Source organism: Phyllobates terribilis, unplaced genomic scaffold (assembly GCF_046119375.1).
Source record: "Phyllobates terribilis strain yellow unplaced genomic scaffold, ASM4611937v1 Scaffold_6__1_contigs__length_29720123, whole genome shotgun sequence".
NCBI lineage: Eukaryota > Metazoa > Chordata > Amphibia > Anura > Dendrobatidae > Phyllobates > Phyllobates terribilis.
Window position 1 is genome coordinate 1,694,475 of NW_027362766.1, and position 13,403 is coordinate 1,707,877.

The window sequence follows — 13,403 nt, forward strand, 5'->3', positions numbered from 1 at the left end:
CGTCGCACCCCGTACTGGAGGAGAAGTAACACCCCGTACTGGAGGAGGAGACGTCACACCCCGTACTGGAGGAGGAGACGTAACACCCCGTAGTGGAGGAGACGTCACACACCGTACTGGAGGAGGAGACGTCTCACCCCGTACTGGAGGAGGAGACGTAACACCCCGTACTGGAGGAGACGTCACACACTGTACTGGAGGAGGAGACGTCTCACCCCGTACTGGAGGGAGGAGACGTCACACCCCGTACTGGAGGGAGGAGACGTCACACCCCGTACCACCCCGTACTGGAGGAGGAGACGTAACACCCCGTAGTGGAGGAGACGTCACACACCGTACTGGAGGAGGAGACGTCTCACCCCGTACTGGAGGGAGGAGACGTCACACCCCGTACTGGAGGGAGGAGACGTCACACCCCGTACTGGAGGGAGGAGACGTCACACCCCGTACTGGAGGGAGGAGACGTCACACCCCGTACTGGAGGGAGGAGACGTCACACCCCGTACTGGAGGGAGGAGATATCACACCCCGTACTGGAGGAGAATTCACACCCCGTACTGGAGGAGGAGACGTCACACCCCGTACAGGAGGAGGAGACGTCGCACCCCGTACAGGAGGAGGAGACGTCGCACCCCGTACAGGAGGAGGAGACGTCGCACCCCGTACAGGAGGAGGAGACGTCACACCCCGTACTGGAGGAGGAGACGTCACACCCAGTACTGGAGGAGGAGACGTCACACCCAGTACTGGAGGAGGAGACGTCACACCCCGTACTGGAGGAGGAGACGTCACACCCCGTACTGGAGGAGGAGACGTCACACCCCGTACTGGAGGAGGAGACGTCACACCCCGCACTGGAGGAGGAGACGTAACACCCCGTACTGGAGGAGGAGACGTAACACACCGTACTGGAGGAGGAGACGTAACACCCCGTACTGGAGCACCCCGTACTGGAGGAGGAGACGTCACACCCCGCACTGGAGGAGGAGACGTAACACCCCGTACTGGAGGAGGAGACGTAACACCCCGTACTGGAGGAGGAGACGTAACACCCCATACTGGAGGAGGAGACGTAACACCCCGTACTGGAGGAGGAGACGTAACACCCCGTACTGGAGGAGACGTCACACACCGTACTGGAGGAGGAGACGTCTCACCCCGTACTGGAGGGAGGAGACGTCACACCCCGTACTGGAGGGAGGAGACGTCACACCCCGTACCACCCCGTACTGGAGGAGGAGACGTAACACCCCGTAGTGGAGGAGACGTCACACACCGTACTGGAGGAGGAGACGTCTCACCCCGTACTGGAGGGAGGAGACGTCACACCCCGTACTGGAGGGAGGAGACGTCACACCCCGTACTGGAGGGAGGAGACGTCACACCCCGTACTCGAGGGAGGAGACGTCACACCCCGTACTCGAGGGAGGAGACGTCACACCCCGTACTGGAGGGAGGAGACGTCACACCCCGTACTGGAGGGAGGAGACATCACACCCCGTACTGGAGGAGAATTCACACCCCGTACTGGAGGAGGAGACGTCACACCCCGTACTGGAGGAGGAGACGTAACACCCCGTACTGGAGGAGGAGACGTAACACCCCGTACTGGAGGAGGAGACGTAACACCCCGTAGTGGAGGAGACGTCACACACCGTACTGGAGGAGGAGACGTCTCACCCCGTACTGGAGGGAGGAGACGTCACACCCCGTACTGGAGGGAGGAGACGTCACACCCTGTACTGGAGGGAGGAGACGTCACACCCCGTACTGGATGGAGGAGACGTCACACCCCGTACTGGAGGGAGGAGATATCACACCCCGTACTGGAGGAGAATTCACACCCCGTACTGGAGGAGGAGACGTCACAGCCCGTATTGGAGGAGGAGATGTCACACCCCGTACTGGAGGAGGAGACGTCACACACCGTACAGGAGGAAGAGACGTAACACCCCGTACTGAAGGAGGAGACGTCACACCTTGTACTGAAGGAGGAGACGTCACACCCCGTACTGAAGGAGGAGACGTCACACCCCGTACTGGAGGAAGAGACGTCGCACCCCGTACTAGAGGAGGAGACGTCGCACCCCGTACTGGAGGAGGAGACGTCGCACCCCGTACTGGAGGAGGAGACGTCGCACCCCGTACTGGAGGAGAAGTAACACCCCGTACTGGAGGAGGAGACGTCACACCCCGTACTGGAGGAGGAGACGTAACACCCCGTAGTGGAGGAGACGTCACACACCGTACTGGAGGAGGAGACGTCTCACCCCGTACTGGAGGAGGAGACGTAACACCCCGTACTGGAGGAGACGTCACACACCGTACTGGAGGAGGAGACGTCTCATCCCGTACTGGAGGGAGGAGACGTCACACCCCGTACTGGAGGGAGGAGACGTCACACCCCGTACCACCCCGTACTGGAGGAGGAGACGTAACACCCCGTAGTGGAGGAGACGTCACACACCGTACTGGAGGAGGAGACGTCTCACCCCGTACTGGAGGGAGGAGACGTCACACCCCGTACTGGAGGGAGGAGACGTCACACCCCGTACTGGAGGGAGGAGACGTCACACCCCGTACTGGAGGGAGGAGACGTCACACCCCGTACTGGAGGGAGGAGACGTCACACCCCGTACTGGAGGGAGGAGATATCACACCCCGTACTGGAGGAGAATTCACACCCCGTACTGGAGGAGGAGACGTCACACCCCGTACTGGAGGAGGAGACGTAACACCCCGTACTGGAGGAGGAGACGTAACACCCCGTACTGGAGGAGGAGACGTAACACCCAGTAGTGGAGGAGACGTCACACACCGTACTGGAGGAGGAGACGTCTCACCCCGTACTGGAGGGAGGAGACGTCACACCCCGTACTGAAGGGAGGAGACGTCACACCCTGTACTGGAGGGAGGAGACGTCACACCCCGTACTGGATGGAGGAGACGTCACACCCCGTACTGGAGGGAGGAGATATCACACCCCGTACTGGAGGAGAATTCACACCCCGTACTGGAGGAGGAGACGTCACAGCCCGTATTGGAGGAGGAGATGTCACACCCCGTACTGGAGGAGGAGACGTCACACCCCCTACAGGAGGAAGAGACGTAACACCCCGTACTGAAGGAGGAGACGTCACACCTTGTACTGAAGGAGGAGACGTCACACCCCGTACTGAAGGAGGAGACGTCGCACCCCGTACTAGAGGAGGAGACGTCGCACCCCGTACTGGAGGAGGAGACGTCGCACCCCGTACTGGAGGAGGAGACGTCGCACCCCGTACTGGAGGAGGAGAAGTAACACCCCGTACTGGAGGAGGAGACGTCACACCCCGTACTGGAGGAGGAGACGTAACACCCCGTAGTGGAGGAGACGTCACACACCGTACTGGAGGAGGAGACGTCTCACCCCGTACTGGAGGGAGGAGACGTCACACCCCGTACCACCCCGTACTGGAGGAGGAGACGTAACACCCCGTAGTGGAGGAGACGTCACACACCGTACTGGAGGAGGAGACGTCTCACCCCGTACTGGAGGAGGAGACGTAACACCCCGTACTGGAGGAGACGTCAGACACCGTACTGGAGGAGGAGACGTCTCACCCCGTACTGGAGGGAGGAGACGTCACACCCCGTACTGGAGGGAGGAGACGTCACACCCCGTACCACCCCGTACTGGAGGAGGAGACGTAACACCCCGTAGTGGAGGAGACGTCACACACCGTACTGGAGGAGGAGACGTCTCACCCCGTACTGGAGGGAGGAGACGTCACACCCCGTACTGGAGGGAGGAGACGTCACACCCCGTACTGGAGGGAGGAGACGTCACACCCCGTACTGGAGGAGGAGACGTAACACCCCGTACTGGAGGAGGAGACGTAACACCCCGTAGTGGAGGAGACGTCACACACCGTACTGGAGGAGGAGACGTCTCACCCCGTACTGGAGGGAGGAGACGTCACACCCCGTACTGGAGGGAGGAGACGTCACACCCTGTACTGGAGGGAGGAGACGTCACACCCCGTACTGGATGGAGGAGACGTCACACCCCGTACTGGAGGGAGGAGATATCACACCCCGTACTGGAGGAGAATTCACACCCCGTACTGGAGGAGGAGACGTCACAGCCCGTATTGGAGGAGGAGATGTCACACCCCGTACTGGAGGAGGAGACGTCACACACCGTACAGGAGGAAGAGACGTAACACCCCGTACTGAAGGAGGAGACGTCACACCTTGTACTGAAGGAGGAGACGTCACACCCCGTACTGAAGGAGGAGACGTCACACCCCGTACTGGAGGAAGAGACGTCGCACCCCGTACTAGAGGAGGAGACGTCGCACCCCGTACTGGAGGAGGAGACGTCGCACCCCGTACTGGAGGAGGAGACGTCGCACCCCGTACTGGAGGAGAAGTAACACCCCGTACTGGAGGAGGAGACGTCACACCCCGTACTGGAGGAGGAGACGTAACACCCCGTAGTGGAGGAGACGTCACACACCGTACTGGAGGAGGAGACGTCTCACCCCGTACTGGAGGAGGAGACGTAACACCCCGTACTGGAGGAGACGTCACACACCGTACTGGAGGAGGAGACGTCTCATCCCGTACTGGAGGGAGGAGACGTCACACCCCGTACTGGAGGGAGGAGACGTCACACCCCGTACCACCCCGTACTGGAGGAGGAGACGTAACACCCCGTAGTGGAGGAGACGTCACACACCGTACTGGAGGAGGAGACGTCTCACCCCGTACTGGAGGGAGGAGACGTCACACCCCGTACTGGAGGGAGGAGACGTCACACCCCGTACTGGAGGGAGGAGACGTCACACCCCGTACTGGAGGGAGGAGACGTCACACCCCGTACTGGAGGGAGGAGACGTCACACCCCGTACTGGAGGGAGGAGATATCACACCCCGTACTGGAGGAGAATTCACACCCCGTACTGGAGGAGGAGACGTCACACCCCGTACTGGAGGAGGAGACGTAACACCCCGTACTGGAGGAGGAGACGTAACACCCCGTACTGGAGGAGGAGACGTAACACCCAGTAGTGGAGGAGACGTCACACACCGTACTGGAGGAGGAGACGTCTCACCCCGTACTGGAGGGAGGAGACGTCACACCCCGTACTGAAGGGAGGAGACGTCACACCCTGTACTGGAGGGAGGAGACGTCACACCCCGTACTGGATGGAGGAGACGTCACACCCCGTACTGGAGGGAGGAGATATCACACCCCGTACTGGAGGAGAATTCACACCCCGTACTGGAGGAGGAGACGTCACAGCCCGTATTGGAGGAGGAGATGTCACACCCCGTACTGGAGGAGGAGACGTCACACCCCCTACAGGAGGAAGAGACGTAACACCCCGTACTGAAGGAGGAGACGTCACACCTTGTACTGAAGGAGGAGACGTCACACCCCGTACTGAAGGAGGAGACGTCACACCCCGTACTGGAGGAAGAGACGTCGCACCCCGTACTAGAGGAGGAGACGTCGCACCCCGTACTGGAGGAGGAGACGTCGCACCCCGTACTGGAGGAGGAGACGTCGCACCCCGTACTGGAGGAGGAGAAGTAACACCCCGTACTGGAGGAGGAGACGTCACACCCCGTACTGGAGGAGGAGACGTAACACCCCGTAGTGGAGGAGACGTCACACACCGTACTGGAGGAGGAGACGTCTCACCCCGTACTGGAGGGAGGAGACGTCACACCCCGTACCACCCCGTACTGGAGGAGGAGACGTAACACCCCGTAGTGGAGGAGACGTCACACACCGTACTGGAGGAGGAGACGTCTCACCCCGTACTGGAGGAGGAGACGTAACACCCCGTACTGGAGGAGACGTCACACACCGTACTGGAGGAGGAGACGTCTCACCCCGTACTGGAGGGAGGAGACGTCACACCCCGTACTGGAGGGAGGAGACGTCACACCCCGTACCACCCCGTACTGGAGGAGGAGACGTAACACCCCGTAGTGGAGGAGACGTCACACACCGTACTGGAGGAGGAGACGTCTCACCCCGTACTGGAGGGAGGAGACGTCACACCCCGTACTGGAGGGAGGAGACGTCACACCCCGTACTGGAGGGAGGAGACGTCACACCCCGTACTGGAGGGAGGAGACGTCACACCCCGTACTGGAGGGAGGAGACGTCACACCCCGTACTGGAGGGAGGAGATATCACACCCCGTACTGGAGGAGAATTCACACCCCGTACTGGAGGAGGAGACGTCACACCCCGTACTGGAGGAGGAGACGTAACACCCCGTACTGGAGGAGGAGACGTAACACCCCGTACTGGAGGAGGAGACGTAACACCCCGTAGTGGAGGAGACGTCACACACCGTACTGGAGGAGGAGACGTCTCACCCCGTACTGGAGGGAGGAGACGTCACACCCCGTACTGGAGGGAGGAGACGTCACACCCCGTACTGGAGGGAGGAGACGTCACACCCCGTACTGGAGGGAGGAGATATCACACCCCGTACTGGAGGAGAATTCACACACCGTACTGGAGGAGGAGACGTCACACCCCGTACAGGAGGAGGAGACGTAGCACCCCGTACAGGAGGAGGAGACGTCGCACCCCGTACAGGAGGAGGAGACGTCGCACCCCGTACAGGAGGAGGAGACGTCGCACCCCGTACAGGAGGAGGAGACGTCGCACCCCGTACAGGAGGAGGAGACGTCACACCCCGTACTGGAGGAGGAGACGTCACACCCAGTACTGGAGGAGGAGACGTCACACCCAGTACTGGAGGAGGAGACGTCACACCCCGTACTGGAGGAGGAGACGTCACACCCCGTACTGGAGGAGGAGACGTCACACCCCGTACTGGAGGAGGAGACGTCACACCCCGCACTGGAGGAGGAGACGTAACACCCCGTACTGGAGGAGGAGACGTAACACCCCGTACTGGAGGAGGAGACGTAACACCCCGTACTGGAGGAGGAGACGTAACACCCCGTACTGGAGGAGGAGACGTCACACCCCGCACTGGAGGAGGAGACGTAACACCCCGTACTGGAGGAGGAGACGTAACACCCCGTACAGGAGGAGGAGACGTAACACCCCGTACTGGAGGAGGAGACGTAACACCCCGTACTGGAGGAGGAGACGTAACACCCCGTACTGGAGGAGACGTCACACACCGTACTGGAGGAGGAGACGTCTCACCCCGTACTGGAGGGAGGAGACGTCACACCCCGTACTGGAGGGAGGAGACGTCACACCCCGTACCACCCCGTACTGGAGGAGGAGACGTAACACCCCGTAGTGGAGGAGACGTCTCACCCCGTACTGGAGGGAGGAGACGTCTCACCCCGTACTGGAGGGAGGAGACGTCACACCCCGTACTGGAGGGAGGAGACGTCACACCCCGTACTGGAGGGAGGAGACGTCACACCCCGTACTGGAGGGAGGAGACGTCACACCCCGTACTGGAGGGAGGAGACGTCACACCCCGTACTGGAGGGAGGAGACGTCACACCCCGTACTGGAGGGAGGAGACATCACACCCCGTACTGGAGGAGAATTCACACCCCGTACTGGAGGAGGAGACGTCACACCCCGTACTGGAGGAGGAGACGTAACACCCCGTACTGGAGGAGGAGACGTAACACCCCGTACTGGAGGAGGAGACGTAACACCCCGTAGTGGAGGAGACGTCACACACCGTACTGGAGGAGGAGACGTCTCACCCCGTACTGGAGGGAGGAGACGTCACACCCCGTACTGGAGGGAGGAGACGTCACACCCTGTACTGGAGGGAGGAGACGTCACACCCCGTACTGGAGGGAGGAGACGTCACACCCCGTACTGGATGGAGGAGACGTCACACCCCGTACTGGAGGGAGGAGATATCACACCCCGTACTGGAGGAGAATTCACACCCCGTACTGGAGGAGGAGACGTCACAGCCCGTATTGGAGGAGGAGATGTCACACCCCGTACTGGAGGAGGAGACGTCACACACCGTACAGGAGGAAGAGACGCAACACCCCGTACTGAAGGAGGAGACGTCACACCTTGTACTGAAGGAGGAGACGTCACACCCCGTACTGAAGGAGGAGACGTCACACCCCGTACTGGAGGAAGAGACGTCGCACCCCGTACTAGAGGAGGAGACGTCGCACCCCGTACTGGAGGAGGAGACGTCGCACCCCGTACTGGAGGAGGAGACGTCGCACCCCGTACTGGAGGAGAAGTAACACCCCGTACTGGAGGAGGAGACGTCACACCCCGTACTGGAGGAGGAGACGTAACACCCCGTAGTGGAGGAGACGTCACACACCGTACTGGAGGAGGAGACGTCTCACCCCGTACTGGAGGAGGAGACGTAACACCCCGTACTGGAGGAGACGTCACACACCGTACTGGAGGAGGAGACGTCTCACCCCGTACTGGAGGGAGGAGACGTCACACCCCGTACTGGAGGGAGGAGACGTCACACCCCGTACCACCCCGTACTGGAGGAGGAGACGTAACACCCCGTAGTGGAGGAGACGTCACACACCGTACTGGAGGAGGACACGTCTCACCCCGTACTGGAGGGAGGAGACGTCACACACCGTACTGGAGGGAGGAGACGTCACACCCCGTACTGGAGGGAGGAGACGTCACACCCCGTACTGGAGGGAGGAGACGTCACACCCCGTACTGGAGGGAGGAGACGTCACACCCCGTACTGGAGGGAGGAGATATCACACCCCGTACTGGAGGAGAATTCACACCCCGTACTGGAGGAGGAGACGTCACACCCCGTACTGGAGGAGGAGACGTAACACCCCGTACTGGAGGAGGAGACGTAACACCCCGTACTGGAGGAGGAGACGTAACACCCCGTAGTGGAGGAGACGTCACACACCGTACTGGAGGAGGAGACGTCTCACCCCGTACTGGAGGGAGGAGACGTCACACCCCGTACTGGAGGGAGGAGACGTCACACCCTGTACTGGAGGGAGGAGACGTCACACCCCGTACTGGATGGAGGAGACGTCACACCCCGTACTGGAGGGAGGAGATATCACACCCCGTACTGGAGGAGAATTCACACCCCGTACTGGAGGAGGAGACGTCACAGCCCGTATTGGAGGAGGAAATGTCACACCCCGTACTGGAGGAGGAGACGTCACACCCCGTACGGGAGGAAGAGACGTAACACCCCGTACTGAAGGAGGAGACGTCACACCTTGTACTGAAGGAGGAGACGTCACACCCCGTACTGAAGGAGGAGACGTCACACCCCGTACTGGAGGAAGAGACGTCGCACCCCGTACTAGAGGAGGAGACGTCGCACCCCGTACTGGAGGAGGAGACGTCGCACCCCGTACTGGAGGAGGAGACGTCGCACCCCGTACTGGAGGAGGAGAAGTAACACCCCGTACTGGAGGAGGAGACGTCACACCCCGTACTGGAGGAGGAGACGTAACACCCCGTAGTGGAGGAGACGTCACACACCGTACTGGAGGAGGAGACGTCTCACCCCGTACTGGAGGGAGGAGACGTCACACCCCGTACCACCCCGTACTGGAGGAGGAGACGTAACACCCCGTAGTGGAGGAGACGTCACACACCGTACTGGAGGAGGAGACGTCTCACCCCGTAGTGGAGGGAGGAGACGTCACACCCCGTACTGGAGGGAGGAGACGTCACACCCCGTACTGGAGGGAGGAGACGTCACACCCCGTACTGGAGGGAGGAGACGTCACACCCCGTACTGGAGGGAGGAGACGTCACACCCCGTACTGGAGGGAGGAGATATCACACCCCGTACTGGAGGAGAATTCACACCCCGTACTGGAGGAGGAGACGTCACACCCCGTACTGGAGGAGGAGACGTAACACCCCGTACTGGAGGAGGAGACGTAACACCCCGTACTGGAGGAGGAGACGTAACACCCCGTACTGGAGGAGGAGACGTCACACCCCGTACTGGAGGGAGGAGACGTCACACCCCGTACTGGAGGGAGGAGACGTCACACCCCGTACTGGAGGGAGGAGACGTCACACACTGTACTGGAGGGAGGAGACGTCACACCCCGTACTGGATGGAGGAGACGTCACACCCCGTACTGGAGGGAGGAGATATCACACCCCATACTGGAGGAGAATTCACACCCCGTACTGGAGGAGGAGACGTCACAGCCCGTATTGGAGGAGGAGATGTCACACCCCGTACTGGAGGAGGAGACGTCACACCCCGTACAGGAGGAAGAGACGTAACACCCCGTACTGAAGGAGGAGACGTCACACCTTGTACTGAAGGAGGAGACGTCACACCCCGTACTGAAGGAGGAGACGTCACACCCCGTACTGGAGGAAGAGACGTCGCACCCCGTACTAGAGGAGGAGACGTCGCACCCCGTACTGGAGGAGGAGACGTCGCACCCCGTACTGGAGGAGGAGACGTCGCACCCCGTACTGGAGGAGGAGACGTCGCACCCCGTACTGAAGGAGGAGAAGTAACACCCCGTACTGGAGGAGGAGACGTCACACCCCGTACTGGAGGAGGAGACGTAACACCCCGTAGTGGAGGAGACGTCACACACCGTACTGGAGGAGGAGACGTCTCACCCCGTACTGGAGGGAGGAGACGTCACACCCCGTACTGGAGGGAGGAGACGTCACACCCCGTACTGGAGGAGGAGACGTCACACCCCGTACTTGGGGAGGAGACATCGCACCCCGTACTGGAGGAGGAGACGTAACACCCCATACTGGAGGAGGAGACGTCCCACCCCATACTGGAGGAGGAGACGTCGCTCCCCGTACTGGAGGAGGAGACGTCGCACCCCGTACTGGAGGAGGAGACGTCGCACCCCGTACTGGAGGAGGAGACGTCGCACCCCGTACTGGAGGAGGAGACGTCGCACCCCGTACTGGAGGAGGAGACGTCGCACCCCGTACTGGAGGAGGAGACGTCGCACCCCGTACTGGAGGAGGAGACGTCGCACCCCGTAGTGGAGGAGGAGACGTCGCACCCCGTACTGGAGGAGGAAACGTCACACCAGTACTGGAGGAGGAGACGTCGCACCCCGTACTGGAGGAGGAGACATCGCACCCCGGACTGGAGGAGGAGAAGTAACACCCCGGACTGGAGGAGGAGAAGTAACACCCCGGACTGGAGGAGGAGACGTCCCACCCCGTACTGAAGGAGGAGACGTCCCACCCCGTACTGAAGAAGGAGACGTCCCACCCCGTACAGGAGTAGGAGACGTCGCACCCCGTACAGGAGGAGGAGACGTCGCACCCCGTACTGGAGGAGGAGACGTCACACCCAGTACTGGAGGAGGAGACGTCACACCCCGTACTGGAGGAGACGTCACACCCCGTACTGGAGGAGGAGACGTCACACCCCGCACTGGAGGAGGAAACGTCACACCCCGTACTGGAGGAGGAGACGTAACACACCGTACTGGAGGAGGAGACGTAACACCCCGTACTGGAGGAGGAGACGTAACACCCCATACTGGAGGAGGAGACGTAACACCCCGTACTGGAGGAGGAGACATAACACCCCGTAGTGGAGGAGACGTCACACACCGTACTGGAGGAGGAGACGTCTCACCCCGTACTGGAGGGAGGAGACGTCACACCCCGTACTGGAGGGAGGAGACGTCACACCCCGTACTGGAGGGAGGAGACGTCACACCCCATACTGGAGGGAGGAGATATCACACCCCGTACAGGAGGAGAATTCACACCGCGTACTGGAGGAGGAGACGTCACACCCCGTACAGGAGGAGGAGACGTAACACCCCGTACTGGAGGAGGAGACGTAACACCCCGTACTGGAGGAGGAGACGTAACACCCCGTAGTGGAGGAGACGTCACACACCGTACTGGAGGAGGAGACGTCTCACCCCGTACTGGAGGGAGGAGACGTCACACCCCGTTCTGGAGGGAGGAGACGTCACACCCCGTTCTGGAGGGAGGAGATATCACACCCCGTACTGGAGGAGACGTCACACCCCGTACTGGAGGAGGAGACGTCACACCCCGTACTGGAGGAGGAGACGTCACACCCCGTACTGGAGGAGGAGACGTCACACCCCGTACTGGAGGAGGAGACATCACACCCCGTACTGGAGGAGGAGACGTCACACCCCGTACTGGAGGAGGAGACGTCACACCCCGTACTGGAGGAGGAGACGTCACACCCCGTACTGGAGGAGGAGACGTCACACCCCGTACTGGAGGAGGAGACGTCTCACCCCGTACTGGAGGGAGGAGACGTCACACCCCGTACTGGAGGGAGGAGACGTCACACCCCGTACTGGAGGGAGGAGACGTCACACCCCATACTGGAGGGAGGAGATATCACACCCCGTACAGGAGGAGAATTCACACCGCGTACTGGAGGAGGAGACGTCACACCCCGTACAGGAGGAGGAGACGTAACACCCCGTACTGGAGGAGGAGACGTAACACCCCGTACTGGAGGAGGAGACGTAACACCCCGTAGTGGAGGAGACGTCACACACCGTACTGGAGGAGGAGACGTCTCACCCCGTACTGGAGGGAGGAGACGTCACACCCCGTTCTGGAGGGAGGAGACGTCACACCCCGTTCTGGAGGGAGGAGATATCACACCCCGTACTGGAGGAGACGTCACACCCCGTACTGGAGGAGGAGACGTCACACCCCGTACTGGAGGAGGAGACGTCACACCCCGTACTGGAGGAGGAGACGTCACACCCCGTACTGGAGGAGGAGACATCACACCCCGTACTGGAGGAGGAGACGTCACACCCCGTACTGAAGGAGGAGACGTCACACCCCGTACTGAAGGAGGAGACGTCCCACCCCGTACTGAAGGAGGAGACGTCCCACCCCGTACTGAAGGAGGAGACGTCCCACCCCGTACAGGAGTAGGAGACGTCGCACCCCGTACAGGAGGAGGAGACGTCACACCCCGTTCTGGAGGGAGGAGATATCACACCCCGTACTGGAGGAGACGTCACACCCCGTACTGGAGGAGGAGACGTCACACCCCGTACTGGAGGAGGAGACGTCACACCCCGTACTGGAGGAGGAGACGTCACACCCCGTACTGGAGGAGGAGACATCACACCCCGTACTGGAGGAGGAGACGTCACACCCCGTACTGAAGGAGGAGACGTCCCACCCCGTACTGAAGGAGGAGACGTCCCACCCCGTACTGAAGGAGGAGACGTCCCACCCCGTACAGGAGTAGGAGACGTCGCACCCCGTACAGGAGGAGGAGACGTCGCACCCCGTACTGGAGGAGGAGACGTCACACCCAGTACTGGAGGAGGAGACGTCACACCCCGTACTGGAGGAGGAGACGTCACACCCCGCACTGGAGGAGGAGACGTCACACCCCGCACTGGAGGAGGAGACGTCACACCCCGTACTGGAGGAGGAG